The 17,695-nt window shown below is 38.9% G+C and overlaps 2 pseudogenes; one reads left to right on the top strand and one right to left on the bottom strand.

The window, feature by feature from the left end:
* LOC100984015 (snRNA-activating protein complex subunit 5-like) overlaps positions 1–17,695 on the top strand; it is a 278,450-nt pseudogene that overhangs the window by 84,065 nt on the left and 176,690 nt on the right.
* Positions 1,311–7,675, bottom strand: LOC134730569 (calponin-3-like; annotated as a pseudogene).

Here is a 17,695-nt window from a genome sequence, read left to right as displayed (position 1 = left end):
TAATAGAAAACACATCAGACAGAGTTGGGAGAATAGGGTTTTTGTGCTTGCTCTGCTGCTTCTAAGTTATGAGTTCTTGAGTAAGTCATTAATCCCTTTTTCTTACAGATTTCTCAAGGGTGTTGGACCAAATGCCTTCTAAGATTCTATGATTACAACAGAAGATGCATTATAAAAAACATTCTTTGTAGCAACATTAGCATTTCCGTTTCGAGGAACTGGCTTTGTTTAAAAAAATAACAAATCACATGGGGTTAGCAGGAGAAAAGGAAATAGAAGAGCTAAATGTTCTGCACTTGCAGTCAGCAGGATTTAGGAATTGAGAGGAGAAAGAGAGGGAACTTAGCAAGATGCTGAGGGGGCAGAAGCTTCACTAGGGTTGGTGTGACCAGCAATCCCATGGCAGGGAGGCGAGCCAAAGTGGTTTTGGAACCAGGTTATACTATCCTCATCTGTTGTTTGCATTGCTATGATGTAAATTTCTTTGATCTTCTCCAACCTCCTGTATAAAGTCTGCCAAGTGGAGTATTGGTGTGAACATGGGCTTTACTTATTGCTTGTTTTCTGAATTTTGTTTGTTTGGGAAGAAAAGCCACTTCCATATCTGGATTGATTTGGTACAGAACAGAAGCAGCCTGTAGAGGACTATGCTAGGATCCACATTGACATCCAATTCAGTAGAAATACAGGCCTGCAGTCAGGGGTAACCATAAGAATGTGAGGCTCCTCTGGGAAGCCCCATCCATCATTGATTGGCAGGGTGCCAGACTGTCTGCAAATCTTGGTCCTGGCATTTAATCCAGGGAAGTTAAAAGATCAGGGTGACCCTCAGCTCTCACTGGCTCTCATTGGCTCTGTATGCACAAAACTTGTAGATTCTGAACAATTCTGAGTATTCCACCAGTTCTTCATGTAATACTTATGTTGCTATGACAGACTTCTTTGCATTATTTGAGGCAATTCTATCTATGTATTTTTCTACTTCTGATTGGTATTTATATAAAGAGACTCTTAAAACCATTTTTATCTAGTCATTTATATTTTAATCTAGCTTTTAATAGGAATTTGTGGAGAAACAGAACATGAGTTTAAAACAAGCTTGTATTCACAAGTGAGTCACATGCTAAAACAAGATTTCTTTCTTTTTCTTTTTCTATCTTTCTTCTTTCTCTTTCTTTCTTTTTCTTTCTTTCTTTCTCCTTCCTTCCTCCCCCCCTTTCCCCCCTTCCCCTCTTCTCCCCTTCTCCTTTTCCCCTCTTTCTGTCTCTCTTTCTTTCTTGGAGGGTCTCACCCTGTCACCAAGGCTGGACTGCAGTGGTGTGATCATGGCTCACTGCAGCCTCCACCTTCTGGACTCAAGCAATCCTCCTACTTCAGCCTCCTGAAGAGCTGGCACTACAGGTGTGCATCACCACACCTGGCTAGTTTTTTTTTTTTTTTTTTTTTGTATTTTTTGTAGAGATGGGTTTTCCCCATGTTGCCCAGGCTAGTCTCCAGCTCCTGGGCAAGTGATCCTCCTGCTTCAGCCTCCCAAAGTGCTGGGATTATAGGCATGAGCAACCACACCCAGTACAACAGGATATTTTCTAATGCAGAAGAAGGAAGAATTGTATTTATGTTTTTCTTATGCAAGAATTTTTTGTTTGTTTATCTGTACAGGATGACAAGGAACTATTCAGCATGAAGAGGAAAAAAGACAAAAACTAGAATTCATTGGGAAAAGTGTTGGGGGTTAACCTAAGTTTTAAAATTTCCTCTTAGCAATTAGATCTATTGTCCAATTTTCCCCTAATTATTCTAAAATAAAAAATTGAAAACTCATGATTAATGTGTTTATTTTATTTTTTGAATGTTCAAACAAAATTTATGTATAAAAAATGTTGTGTGGGCTGGGTGTGGTGGCTTACATCTGTAATCCCATCACTTTGGGAGGCTGAGGTGGGTGGATCGTGAGGTCAGGAGTTCCAGACCAGCCTGGTCAACATGGTGAAACCCTGTTTCTACTAAAAATACAAAAAATGGCCGGGTGTGGTGGCTCACGCCTGTAATCCCAGCACTTTGGGAGGCCAAGGGGGTTGGATCATGAGGTCAGGAGTTCGAGACCAGCCTAGCCAAGATGGTGAAACCCTGTCTCTACTAAAAATACAAAAATTAGCCGGGCGTGGTAGCACATGCCTGTAATCCCAGCTATTCCGGAGGTTGAGGCAGGAGAATTGCTTGAACTCGGGAAGTGGAGGTTGCAGTGAGCCAACATCACGCCACTGCACTCTAGCCTGGGTGACAGAGCAAGACTCTGTCTCAAAAAAAAAAAAAAAAAAGAAATTAGCCGGGCTTGGTGGAGTGTGCCTGTAATCCCTGCTACTCTGGAGGCTGAGGCAGGAGAATCTCTTGAACCCAGGAGGCGGAGGTTGCGCCATTGCCCTCCAGTTTAGGCAACAAGAGCGAAACTCCATCTCAAAAAAAAAAATGTAGTGTGATAATTTCATGCTGAGACATTCAGCAGTCAATACAGTTGAAGGATACAGAGCAGCTCCACACTGATACATTGGCGAAATCAGGAAGAGCAAATGCACCACCCGGATCTAAATGTCTGCAGACCATTTCATACATACTCCTTTGGAAACATCACTCTTTCTGAAAAGATCTTGTCAGCTAAGGAAGAGAACGAGTACAAATATAATCATAAACACACACTAATCATGACTTTATTTAAAAATTAAACAATATGGTGGCAACATTCATTATGTAAATTTCTAAAATGTTGCATCTTAGGTTTGTTGGCAAAGACCATATTTAGAAATAAGGATGAGCTTAGTCTTCCAGGCAGAAATCAGATACACTAAACTGTACAAAAATAGTAGTTTCCTATTGTTTGAAAATACTAGTTTAAGATTGTAAAAATGCGTAGATCTTTAATAAGAGAATTGGCTGTGCAAGAATTCTCCCCTTTCACAGTATTCCTTTTTATTTCAAATGCTAGTTATTGGTTATGCTGTAGGATTTAACTATTACAACAAGAAAAGGCAACTATTTAGGGAAGAGGCAGATACAGGAGAAAGGAATGTATATAAGTCAATTTTTTTAAGGTACAATAAGCTTAATAGTGTTTTAGGAAGACAAGATAAAAATTATTTAAAGATAGCTTGGTTCTCACTGAATGAAAACAGTAGACTAAATACTGAGTTCTTTTCTGTGAATCTAGTGATCAATGCCTTGGTCGCCATATTGGTAATCTCTAGGGCAGTCACCTTGGTACTCGCCATGTTAGTCATCTGGGTATTCTGTGTAATAATCACTATCACTGATTTTCAAACCATTTGTTTCTGTTGTGAATGATGGTTTCTGTCAGAGCAGCACAGTATTTGCGACCATATACTTGCCCCCCAAGCCCAGGCACACCCATTCTTTTCTGGGAAGCCACTTTGTTGGTACCCATCTGTAGAGAAATTGTCAAGTGGTCTACTGGCTGTAATGTTAGCTTCTGATAGTAGATGGCCCTTCTGGTGCCTGGTGCTAACATCCCTGCCTGGCTGTCTGCTTTGTTAGTGACCATCTGCAGACAAATTGTGGTCTGGTCAAAACGTTTGTCAGTTTGCATGTTGGGATCATAAAGATGCCTGTAGTCCCGTAAGTTGACATACCTGCCTGGCTGGCACTTCGTTGGTTCCCATCTGCAATCCAATTACAGTTTCAGCAGCTTTTAATTTTCCTTCATCCTAACGTCGTGTTTGTTTTTCTGCATATTTAACCCTGATGTCCATGGCTGTATCCTTTTGTGCTTGCCAACCTACTAGGGCCACCAGAGTAGCCTGAACTTGGGTCATGTTTGCATCCTAAAAAGATCACTTACTTCAAATATGTCACGTGGCTTCACACCATAAGCCTGAATAGCTTTAATAAAGTTGCCAATATTCTCCGCTGAGGCCAGTTTAATGAGGACTCATTGACTTTCTTCATTGGGCCTGCCTGCAGCTTGTTGATGAGTTCACAGAGCAGGATGCCCTCCTTGAAGCCCAGCTGACCTCTGCTATCCAGTTGTGAAGATCTTTTGTTTGATAATCCTATTTGGAAGCAATCTTGATCTTGACTTTGGCCGAGAGCTCGTAGGAAGGGCCCTAGTTGAAGTCAGCCATGATGGTTCGGGTGGTGGGAAGAGGCTGCACTCGGTGGTCCTGATCTCTCGCGTTTGGGTTTCAGGCTCCTGGCAGAAGGAGTGGCCCCCCGGGGATGCTCAGAGCTGGCTCTCCTGGGCGCGGTGCCTGGACGCCTGGGTCCCACGGGGCTTGCAGATGCTCCAGGGCCTCTCCGGATCCTGCTGGCTGTCTCGCTGGCTGTCCGCACGGAGGCTCCCTACAAATTCAACTTTTTATTTTGCCTAAAAACACTGCTTTTTTTTTTTTTTTTTTTTGCGAGAGATGTAAAAATAAAAATATGCTTCCTAGTTACTTCTATTCTGTCTGTTAATCTGTGGAATAAGGGCAGTGGAGAGAAGAGCAAAAACTGGCCAGAGGCTGCAAGCCAGCTCAGAGCTGCTCGCGTGGGGCAGTCTGGTTTGCAAGAATTCCACCTCAGGGGCTGGAAGGGCTAGGGGTGAGGTCTTTGGAAAGCTGGAGAAGAGGAGAGGTGCCAGAAGACAGAAGGGCAAATGTTGTCTCGGTTTTCTTTAAAAGAGGGAGAAGGTGGAGTTTGCTAACTTATACCAGTGAGTTCATCACGTTTCTCTTTCCCTAATTTTTGAAAATTGTATTGCACGCGTTTACCCGACATTACTTTTTAACCAATCTAACGTGGGTGTTAGCGCAGGGTCTGGGCAGGAGGCCTGTGTTGGACTTTCAGGCCCACTGTGTATTATCTGTGAGGCTGTGAGCAACGTGACACATTTGCACTTCAGTTTCCCTATTTGTAAAATGGGAATAATAATGTCCCCCACATAGGGCTGTTGCAGGGATTCTGAGAATTAGGAGGAACATATCTGGCAGTGACTAGCACGTTGTAAGCACTATACAATTATTCGTGGAGAAAAACCAGAGATTTTTATTGGATGTTTAGGTGTTCCCCGTTTTGTTTTTTTCTTTCTTTCTATTTTATTTTTTGGTAAGCATAATGTTCTGATGAACATTTGTTTCCAAAACTCTTTGAAAACATATCCAGTTATTTTCTTAAGATAAATTCTTAGCTATGAAAACATTTGGTAAAAAGGTATGTACAATTTTAAGACTTTTGAATTTTATTTCCAGACTAACAGAAAAGCTTTTCGCACTCTTCCTAGCAGTAAAACTGTAGGCATTTCCACTGGAAAAAATAATTATATGTGTGTGTGTGTGTGTCCCAATTTGCTGAATGTGGGGATGTGGAAATAGTATTTCACTGTTGTTTTAATTTGCATTTATTTGATTAGGGCTCTTTACTTGATTAATGGTTCAAGCCATTCTTGTGTAATTCTAGTCCAGCGAACTAGCCACTCCCATTACTGCAGGCAGCTCTCTCATTTCTCTCACTGGTGAATATAGATCACCAGTCCTCTCAACCATTCATCATAGGAAATAGTTTTCAGAATAAGTTGCCCTATTCTGAATGTGTTCTAGTTTGTCATTGTTCCTCTTAAAATATGGCTGCAGAATCGAACATGTGTGGTCATACCAGCTGTTACGTGTGCCAAAGAATAGGATGGTTCAATTATAATGTGTTTTTCTTTGGAGAATCCATTAGTGTGCAGTTTCCTTTGAGTTTCTATTGAATCTTGCAGTGATTTAGGGTGGATTTAGGCCAGAGTAGTTTTGACTAAAGGACTGTTTTTAAAAATTGTGTTTTAAATGACTTTTTCTCCTTTAACTGTTTAATGCTGTTCTAAGACCACACGGTGGAACTAGTGCCATTTGGGCTCTGGATTCTCTACTTCCATTAGAGTAGCACTGGGTTATATTAGCTATGTTAGCAGCCATCTTATGCTTTGCTTCCTGTAAAGTTGATGGTTAATGGAATGGATTCTTTCTATGTAAAATGATTGAGACATATATAAGAGGAACGAAGGTGGCTGGCTCTGATTCTGAGAGATTTAGCTCAGCTAATGAACAACTTTGAAAAGAGAGAATGGGAGACTTTTTAGTGTTCCTCTGATTGTTCTTCTGGTGCATCAAGGAGATATTAATACCACTGTTGTTTTAAAGCCTTTAAAAATGCGTACACCCCATGGTAATTAATGTCCTCTGCTCATTCATTTTATTTACCTGCAAAACTCAAGGATGAAGGTGGTGGACTTGTGAAATATTTTGAGAGACAATAAATATTGCACATTTATGTGTGAACCATATTTATATGTGACTCATGCATTCCATATGTTTTATTCCATTCATTCTAGGGTACAGAAGCTAGTGTGACCTTTGATGAGGCTAAATTCGAGTGTTATTGTTGGAGCTGGGTAATGAGATATACAGAATATTAGACCTAGAGGGGGCTGGTGTGAAGGTAGGAATTGTGAGCAGAGTGAAAGCTTTTTACTAAATGAGGCATCTAATTTGATGCTGAGGACTAAGATTCCAAGAGCTGTCTGGCCTTGAAGCAGAAATGGAGCACAAATGGAAGAGACAGATAGCTCTTGCTGAATCCAGTGGGGTCTGGTATGGAGGGGTGAGATGATGTAAAGGCGTCGGCGAGTAAATTCAATTGGATGGGGTTCCCCATTGGTGGTCAACCCGTGTCTACCTCTAGGGTTGAAGCTGTTGATTCGCCTGGTGGTTTTGTGATTTTATGAGATAATGCCTAACAGGTATGAATCTGAAGTGAGCTAAATCAAAATATCTCTAGGATGGGGGACAAAAGAGGAATAGGCACAGAAATGGAGAATTGTGATCTTAATCAACCAGAGAATCAAACTCACTAAGTGAAGTGTGGTTGGGTTACTCTTACCTACTATACTCAGAGTGATTCTTTAATAATGTGACATAATTTGAAAGCCCTTATCAGTTTTACAGGTAAAAAACCTTAATCCAAATGGGGATTTATAACTGTGTATAAAAATAAACTGATGCAGGAACTAAAAAGAATTATACTTTTAACTTTAGGAGAAGACACAGATTTACTTTTCATTAAATACTACACCAACCAAGTTCTCTGGCTAAAATTTTCATGACACTGATTAACTTTTGTGTTGCAAGTACATTTACTCCCATGTTTCACTGCATATTTTTCTAATATACACTGATGTTTTAAACTTTTTGTTATACGCAAAATATCTTACTCATAGAACATAATTGTTGTATTCAGCAATTGCAAATGCCATTTTGTTGGTGGAATTCTGAATTTGACACATCAGCTTTCCCTAATTGCCCATGGAGTTCAAGAAAGTAGAGTGGTTTCTACACCTTTATAGTGGCTTACCTGGATTTTGCAAACTCATAGATTCAAAATGTGCTATTATATGAAATAAGTAAGGGATAGCAGAGGAAACATAAAATGAGTCTAATGTAATTGCCACAGCCCTTGAGACCCCCACTCTCTTGGGAGAAGCTTCTGGAACACACTGTACCTTTCTATGACATATCTGCTTGGAGATGCATGTCCTGCTGTTGGGTTTTCCAGAACATTCTTTTAAGAGGAGCTAGCCTCCCTGCTGAACAGGGGCGTTAATTTTTCATGGACTTACACTGTGATGAGGAGCATAAAAAGAAAGAGAGCTTTAGAAAAATAGTACTGAAACAAAATAAAAGAAGTCCTTCTCCGGTTTACACAGAAAATGGAGACTGTTATTGATATTTTGCTTGTTAGCAGACACGGAAGTTAAATACAGAGCAATTTAATGCAATTAACTCTTTGATGTAAATTTCCTGGGAAAGGAAGAAAGATTTTGCCAAGTCTAGCCCATTTAGAATCAGACTAGATTCTACTTGGAGGCTGCAAATATCACATTTTCACTCTGACAAGCAATTCTGCTTGGTAAAAGAGTGGCTTGACCCAGGGTAGGTGCCTATAATGACCCGAGGTAAGTCACTGGCCATGTGAACCTCTGATTCTCCACCTGTTAAATAAGGGAATCTTAAAAGATTTCTCCGATTATAGAGTTATCCAAATCTACATCAAAAAGTTTTATCATATAGAACAGTATTTTTTACATTAAATCTGGATTTGCTGCTGTTTTCATAGAAACAATACTAATATTCACTTCTTTCTGCTTCTTGATATTTAATCTTACCTAAAAAACTGTGATTTTCCCCGTGTTTCTTAATAGTTACATACCTAAAGTCAGCATGTTGTCCCAAATAACTCCTCAGTCTGTCAAGAACTATTTAATGTCAATTATCTAGAACTTGATCTGCAAATATATAAAAGTCAAAGCCACATTGGTTCTTTTTGCCATCTGGTTTGCCTTTCATTTTTTGGAGCATGGGAACACCAAGTTGAAGTGATTAGGCTCCTCAGTTCATGATAAGTGATCATCACTGGTCATGGCACTGAGGTAGGGAGCTTCTAAGGTGGCCCCCAGTAATCCCCACTTCCTGGTTCTCATTCCCCCATGTAATACTCTTCCCTTAAGTGTGGGCTGGACCTAGTGACTTGCTTCTAGTAAATTGAATACAGCAAACATGAGACCGTGGCTTCCAACTTGTACATACTATCTCCTGCTCTGTCACTTGCTCTGAGGAATCAAGCTGCTGTGCTGTGGGCTGCCCTATAAAGAGACTCATATGGCAAGGAACCAACGGCCATGAAGAACTCAGGCCCTTAGTCCAACAGCCCACAAGGAACTAAATCCTGTGGCTAATAACCATGTTGGTGAGCTTAACAATGGATCCTCAGACTGTCATCTGAACTTTCAGATGAGACTGCAGCCCAACCCTTGACTGGAGTCATCTGAGAGACCATGAGTCAGAAGCATCTAGCTAAGCCGTGCCTGGATTCCTAACCCATACAAACTTTGAGATAATAAACATTTATTGTTGTAAAGCTACTACAGGCCAGGTGTGGTGGCACATGCCTGTAATTTAGCACTTTGGGAGGTCAAGGTGGCAGGAACACTTGAAGCCAGGAGTTCAAGATCTGCCTAGGCAACGAAGAGAGACCCCAATTCTGCCAAAATGCTACTACTTTTTAGGATAATTCATTATGTAGCAACAGCTGGTATAAGTACTCAGATTTTTAATTAATTATTTTTCTTTTTCATGCCCCAATCCTGCCAGCATTCTTGTATCCTACTTAAGCACATGCTGTAATGTTTTTAATACTTTTCCTTAAATATATATGAATGGTTGGAAAATTTGTAATGTTGTCTTGTGTTTACATTCTTTATGTAAATGGAACTGTGTTATATATTTTATTCTATGTTTTAACTTTTATTACTTCACTCCATGTTTTTGAGATTTATTCAAATTTCTTATCTAGATATAGCTTACTACTTTTGATTATTGCCTAACATTTCATCATTGGCATTTTAATCATCCATGTTCCAAGTGGCGGACACTTAGGTAACTTCCAGGTACTTGCTGTCAGAAAACAATATTGTAATGAGCACAATCACATCTGTCCTCTTACAGATGTGCCTGTTCATATCTAGGAGTTGAGATTAATGGGAAAATGAGTTGAGATTCATGGATAATTATGAATGCTTTTAGCATTCCTACTTAAATTGTCTTAAATAGTAAGAACCTAAATTGTCTCATGTAACAACAAGCGTTCTAGAGGAAGCATTAGCAGCTCAGTGGTGTAACCAAAGACTCGGGTCAATTTCATCTTTCTGCTCTACCGTCCTCTGTAAGTCAGTGTTATTTTTCCCACTGGCCACAAGATGATTGTAGCAGCTCTGAACATCACACACAGGCATGATCACAGCCAGTGTAGAAGAAGAGGGTTATAGCTTCCCATGCATCTCTTTTTATTACAGAGGAAAGCTTTTGCCAGAAGTCCATTAGTGGATGTTTTCTTTGGTCCCATTGACTAGCATTTTATATATATTATAAAAGAGACTGTGTAAGCAAGTGTGTGGAATTAAAGGACTCCATAGTGGGAGGCACCCTTTACTAACAAGGAAAAATCAGAGAAGCCTGTGTAGAAGTTTCTATTACATAATGTATATACTATTTATAGCCATTAAATACCGACTGAAAGCTATATTATTGTATCAGTCAGTTGTTGTGAAAAGAACACTGTGAAATAAACTTACACAGAACCAAATGACTTAAAACACAGCAATTTATTATCAGTGATACATCCGTGGGTCAGTTGGGTGTTTAGGCAGGCTTGGCTCTGGGTCAGGGGTCAGCTGGATGTTTAGGTAGGCTTAGCTCTGGGTCAGGTTTAGGTTGGTTCAGGTTTGCTCCCTGCATCTCTCTTCCTCCTTGGACTGGTGGACTTTGCTAGGGCATATTCTTCTCATGGCAATGGCAGAAACAAAAGGGATAAAGCCTAACCAAGCAACCACATTTTGAGTCTCTGCTCAAGTCAGTTCTCTTAACATAGTATTGCCCAAAACAAGTCACATGGCCAGGTTTTAAGTCCAGCAGCAGAGAAGTGCACAGGGGTGTCTACCATGAGACCACATTGAGTCACATGGCCAAGCCCAATCACGAGAGGAGATATACTCCTCTGATGGAAGTGGCAGAGAAATAGTGAATATATTTGAACAATAATCTCATATATCATAACCAGTATTCTCTCACACCAGCAGTGCAAGAAGTTTTTGTATGCCAACATCATCACTAACATTTGGTATTTACCAATGTTCACATTTGTGTCAACCAAATGGTCATAAAGTTGTTTTAATTTACATATCAACAATTATTGTTGGATGAAGTTGAGGATTTCTTCATGTATTTATTAATTATTTGAGTTCTTCCTTCTGTGAATTACCTATTATACATCGGACATTTTAAAATTGAGCCTTCTATATGTTTTTGTTAATTTGTAGGAATTCCTTGTATAACTTTGATATTAACCTCCAATTTATTTTAGATATTGCATTCTCTTCTCCTATTCTATCACCTATATGTTAACCCTGTTTGTGATATTCTACATTGAACAGAAATCTTCAATTTTGTTGTAGTCAATTTTTTTTTCACCTTGTGTTTTTAGAGTGTTATTTGAAAACTCTTTCCATACATCCTAATGTCACAATGTTAAAAAAATATTTTTATACTTATTTCATAGTTTCAATTTTCATATCTGGGTTTTTAATCAATTTAGAATTGAATTTTTATATGCCATGAGGTAGATATTTGTCTTTATGTTGTGAAGTTTTCCTAACATCAGCTACTAAAAAGTTTCATCCTTTCCTCACTCATTTATAATGCCATCTCTGCTACAGAACAAATTCACACATTTACTTGGGTTTGTTTCTGGGCTTCCTGTTCTGTTCCATTGATCTCTGTCTTAGGCAATGCCAAGACCATATTTTTTTTCTTTTTAATTACTTAATCTTTGTTGTTTCTTAGTGTCTGGATAAGCAAGTTTCCTTGCTTTGTTCTTCCAGATAGCTTTCTAAATGAATTTGTCAGGTTCATACAAGATTCTGCCAGAATTTTGATTGGAATTGCATTTAATTTATAGATCAATTTGAGGACAACTATTTTGTTGAAAGTGCATAAAGAGTGATAAGTTTTTGAAGTTAATGAATTATAATAAACTTCTTTGGGATGATTTAGATACTCTTTCTTAACTGTTTACAATAAGCCTGGGGTCTCTTAACATATTCAATTGGTATTATTACAATAGGAGAAAATATATGTCAGGAAATGTGTGTATGTGGGAATTTGGTGAGTTGTAGGGAGCAATCATTCTTTTACCATAACACCCACCCTTTTTTCCTTAAGGTTCTTGATTATAAGCACTAGTGCTTGTTCTATTCAGTGATTCATTTAGTTAGTCAAGGGCTAATACCACTTCTAGCTTTGTATTTAACATCCCATGGAGCTATCTATATCTCTTCAAATTTGCCCAGTGTTTCATTTGTTCTGGATAGGTTACCTAATTATCAACCAATGTTAATGAGACCAAGCTCATTAGAATGGTCTGTTTTAGAGTCTTTTACTTTCCTTCTCACCCTGGCTAGCTGTCCTGCAAAGGTATGCTTTTGAGGACAAGGAAAGCCCAGAGAGAGTGTACTTGAAAAAATTCAAACCCTTCACTACTCCTGGAAAATACCCTAGTCATGCACTTGCTAATAGACTAATTTTCATATATAAAGGACAGGACCTGATCATTATTTGTAGCTCATTTAGGGTAGTTAATGAGGAGTAGCCTAATTAAGAGGCTGGAAAAAGTATAGCACAAAGGTGGTCTTGAATTGGCTTACTCATCTTTGTCCGGAACGTCTGCTCATCTTTTTTTAACCTACGAAAAGGGAGTATGAAGGGATGACCCATTTGAATATTTAGCAACATGTTAAATCCAGTTCAGATTCCATATTGTAGGTTTAAAAAAACCCACTGTTTAAAGAGTGCATTTCTAACATATAATTCACTGAGAGGATAAACATGCCTTTCAATGTTCTATTTAAGATAAAAACTGTATTAAATGAGCCCAGAATTGTTAAACTTAGCTCTGTAAATGTTCAGCAATTTTATATTTTTCCTTTGCTTTGTCTGCATATCTCCTTTTTCTTTCAAACCTTGGTTGGGTTCTTTTTAAAGTCACTGTCTTTTAAATCATGTAATTTTGAGTAACAAGACAGCTAGGTGACATATTGCAATATTGAAATTGTTGAGTCAGGTCTTCTTCATAATTTCACAACTGTTAAAATTCCCACATTGGAAAATATGACTAATTCCCTCTAATTCTCAAAAGTCTTCTCCAGAGAAAAATCACATTTTGTGCTACTCAAATGCCATAGAAACAGCTCCCTCATGGCTCCTTAGCTCAGTGTGGGGCTAACCTCACGGTAGGTTGATGCTTGTAAGCAATTGTTTGAATGCATTGAAAGCTCTCCTCGTAAGTGTGCCTGAGAGACGAACAGGGCAAAAACCACTGTACAGACCCGAGGTGGACATTTTTAGAAAGAAATGCTTTGTGTACAGTTCAAACTGGTGGGTTCATGTTTTTTAAAGTGCTTTTTAAATTCCCCCTAGAAGTTGTCCAAGTTCCTCCTGCATTCTCCAAATTGCTGAGAGACGGTAGAGACCTCAGAGATTTTTGGATACGTGTGTGGTCACTACATTTCTTTTGGCAAAATAACTGGAGCCATAGGCCCAGCTGAAATTGCTGTTCTACTTGCTTGTAGGTATTTACAGACGCTGGTATTTCTGAGAGCTGAAGACATGTCTTCCTCAATTGTCTAATGCGATCCTCACAACCACCCAATGAAGCAGGCGTTAGTACCTTCCCTGTTTTACAGATGATGGGTGCTGGACCGTTAACCTTATTTTGTATATGGGAAAACTGAATCTCTCAGATTTCATTCTTTGCTCCTTATAGCAGATAATGTCTGTGCATTGCCCAATCATTGCTACTTTCCTTTGTGCCATTCTTGTGTGCCTGTTGGCTTGAGGGGGCTTTCTTCTTCCACAATCTCAGGGTGCTCGAGCCTCCCTGGCATGCACAACCTGAGAGCTGGAAGTGCCAGGGGAATTTACATCTGCTTGGGGTGAGCTTATCCAGTGGCTGATGGCTACAGGGGTCTGAAAGCCTCAGCTCCCTTGCATGGCAGAACAGGCCTTACACTACTGAGCTCCCTGAAGCCTAACTCTCTGCAAGACTTTGCCTGAGTGAGTTCACCTTCTTGCTTGGCCTGTTCCTTTCCCAGCTCTGCTCCCCGCTCTTACTGGCTTCCTCTAAGAGCATGTTCAAAAAGTCATTTGCACAGGAATCCTCCTCACAGGATCTGCTTCTGGAGAGCCCAACCTAAGATGCCCCTCTTTCCTATGGTTTTATGGGACAGGATGTTCTTGGAGCATGTTCTTGTGAGATTTAGGTTAATACATTCAAACTTGCAGAAGGTGTGAGTCTTGGAAATTTTAAAAAAGAAAGAAAACTATATCTAAATCTTTACATGCCTTTTTTCCCCCCATCGTGCATCTCACCTGGGAATACTTGAAGATTTTGTTTAACTTTCCATTTACTCATTCCAGGAAATAGTCATGTACCATATGGTTTTCAGTTGCATTGTTCAAGGAAGAAAAGCTGGGTATTTTTATTTTTAAGGCATCCTCTTTCTTCGATTCCGTCAACTTGTTCTCAATACTGACTCTACCCCCAAACCATACTCTATCCTTCCAGTTTATCTGATAGTTCTTTCTGAGGTAAGGAGTCCATCTGCCTGTTATTTATTTATTTATTTATTTATTTATTTATTTAGAGACAGGCAGGGTCTCACCCTGTTGCCCAGGCTGCAATGCCGCGGTATGATCATGGTTCACTGCAGCCTTGACCTCCTAGGTTCAAATGATCCTCCCACCTCAGCCTCCTGAGTTAGTTGGGACTATAGATGTGCACCACCACACCCGGGTGATTTTTATATTTTTTATAGAGATACGGTTTCACCATGTTGCCCAGGCTGCTTTCCAACTCCTGGGCTCAAGCAATCTGCCCGCCTCAGCCTCCTGAAGCGCTGGGATCACAGGTATGAACCACCATGCCCCGCCCTGCCTTTTAAAGTGGAATGAAACCTATCACAGCATAAAATTTATTCCTATGAGAAATGTGATTTATCCTGGGGCAAGAAGTGGTTAGGACTAGATATCAAGAGAAGCAAGCTCAGCTCTCAGAAATCTGGGACATGGAGGTTGGGGGACAGGCTGACAGGTTTTGGGAGAAAAGTGTGTATGTTTGTGTCTGTGTGTGTTAAAAGAACTGTGTGGGTAAAGAACTCTAACCTAGTGAACCCAAGTCAGCATGGCATGGAGTGGTGAGAGGGAGACAGAGAGAGAGATGAACAGAGAGTCCACTTTCCTCCACGCCACAACACTGGGAAATGGTGGTGCTGGCAGCATTTCTCAATGGCTACAGTGAGGGTATGCGCAGGTTTCAGTGGAGGCGTCTACCCTGTACTCAGTTTACCAGAGATCCCAGTAGCGAGGTAAGATGGCACGAGACCAAATACTATGTTTCACAAGTGACACCATGTGGCAGCCACAGTGGCAACTGCCCCAAATAGCAGGGTTCTCCTAGGGACTCTTCTCTGGATGTTGAGGGATCAGCGTTAAATTTTATTGTTTTTGGAGTTAGAACAGGGTAATGTTTCTCATTCTCTCTGTAACCTTTATACAATTTGCTAGTGTGGTGTAGGGGCTCTGTTTTTTCTTTCTTTTTTTTTTTTTAAATCATACTTTAAGTTCTAGGGTACATGGGCACAATGTGCAGGTTTGTTACATATGTATACATGTGCCATGTTGGTGTGCTGCACCCATTAGCTCGTTGTTTACATTAGGTATATCTCCTAAGGTGACACATATACACCATGGAATACTATGCAGCCATAAAAAGGATGAGTTCATGTCCTTTGTAGGGACATGGATGAAGCTGGAAACCATCATTCTGAGCAAACTATCGCAAGGACAGAAAACCAAACACTGCATGTTCTCACTCATAGGTGGGAATTGAACAATGAGAATGCTTGGACACAGGGTGGGGAACATCACACACCAGGGTCTGTTTTTTCATGTTTTTACTTACAACCTGCCTAAGACTGTAAAACCCTAATCTCTTGAAACGAGGCGTCTCCTGCCTTCGGTATTTGTGCTGCGGACTTTGGGACGCTTCCTTTGTTTCTGAACTTGGAGACAGGGCCCTTCTGTTAGCTCTTCTAGCCTTCCCTCAGAAGCCAGCACTTAGTAGTGACACATTTTCTGTTTATTGGCTGCAAGAAGAAGTCTGCTTTCAGTGTGAGGCTCTGAAAAAGTTCATGTCCTATTTTCTGAATTCCTCCTGTTCTCCATGCCTTCAGGGAAGTGCGTGTTCTCTTTTCTAGATCAGCTCTGATTCTGTGCCCGATCCAGGCAGCGTGCCCACGGTTTCCTGAGTCCTTAGATAGCTCTTATCTGACCTACCCTCTCTTACCCAGTGATGAGGTAAAAAGAGCAGAAAAATCTTGAAGCCAACAGATGGCTGTTTCAGAGACTCACCTCTGATCCCTGCTAGTTTGGTGACTTTGAACACACCTCACTTAAACTCTTTGAAACTGCTTTTCCTCTTTACAAAAGGGGGATAATAATACCTCCTTCTGTTATTTTAAGAATTAAATGTGTTAATGTATTGAAAACAACTTATAAAGTGTAAAAGACTTATTATAGTCAAATAAGGCATGATTATAAAACATTATTATGTTGTACACAGCTCAGATTCAACTGCTTCACTGTATCTAGATTTTAGGATTCTGAAAGTTAAAAGCCATTATTTTAAGAGTGTCTTGAAATGCTTTGGAATAAGAATTCATGTAAGGAAATGTAGGATATGGAAGAATCTTCCAGAATGCAGACTGAGGAGACTCCTGAAGACAGAAGTCCTCGAACATGACTTGTTCTTCCTGTTGTTGCCTGTGCTAAAAGGAGACTCGGGCAGAGAGGCTGAGGAGACAGCTGAGAGATAAGTGTGTGTGTGTCTGTGACTGCGCGTGTGTGAGTGTGTGTGAGAGAAAGAGCATGTGCGTTTGCGTGTGTGAGTTTGTGGTGCATAAGTTCGTGTATGTGAGAGAGTGTATGCGTATTTGCATGTGTGAGTTTGTAGTGCATATGTGCTTGTGTGAGTGTGTGTGTGAGTCTGTGTGAGTGCAGTGGGGAGAAGGAGGAACTGCACGGTGGCCATTGAGAAATGCTGCCAACACCACCATTCCCAGTGTTGCGGCGTGGAGGAAAGTGGACTCTCTGTTCATCTCTCTCTCTGTCTCCCTCTCACCACTCCATGCCATGCTGACTTGGGTTCACTAGGTTAGAGTTCTTCACCCACACAGTTCTTTTAACACACACAGACACAAACATACACACTTTTCTCCCAAAACCTGTCAGCCTGTCCCCCAACCTCCATGTCCCAGATTTCCGAGAGCCGAGCTTGCTTCTCTTGAAGCAAATATATATTATATTTATATGTAATATAAATTATAATATTTATATTATATATAAATTATATATATAATTTATATTTATAGTATTTATATTATATATAAATTATATATAATATTTATATTTATAATATTTATATTATATATAAAAATTATATATAATTTATATATAATATAAATATACAATTTATATAATATAAATTATATATAAATATACAATTTATACTAAATATAAATTTATATTTAATATAAATTATATATAATTATAATATTTATATTATTTATATTTCTATTATATATAAATATTTATATTATATATAATTATATAATATTTCTATTATAATATTTATAATTATATTATAATATAATATAATAATTATAATTTTATATTATATATAAATTATTTATATATGATATATATAAATTATATATATATTTATATATAATATAAATATAATTTATATATAATATAAATTTATATATAATTTATATAATATATATAATATAAATTTATATATATATAATTTATATAATATATAATATATAATATATTATAATTATATATAATATAAATTTATATTATATATAAATTATATATATAATTTATATTATTTTCTTTTTCTTCTACCAACCCTATGAGACAGGTATTACTATCTCTCACCTTTTTTGCATTAAAAAATTGCGATAAAAACATGCAACATAAAATTTACCAATCTTTGT

The sequence above is a fragment of the Pan paniscus genome, chromosome 5 (assembly GCF_029289425.2).
Source record: "Pan paniscus chromosome 5, NHGRI_mPanPan1-v2.0_pri, whole genome shotgun sequence".
Lineage (NCBI taxonomy): Eukaryota > Metazoa > Chordata > Mammalia > Primates > Hominidae > Pan > Pan paniscus.
The sequence above is the reverse complement of the archived record's forward strand: the minus strand, read 5'-3'. Positions and strand labels throughout refer to the sequence as shown.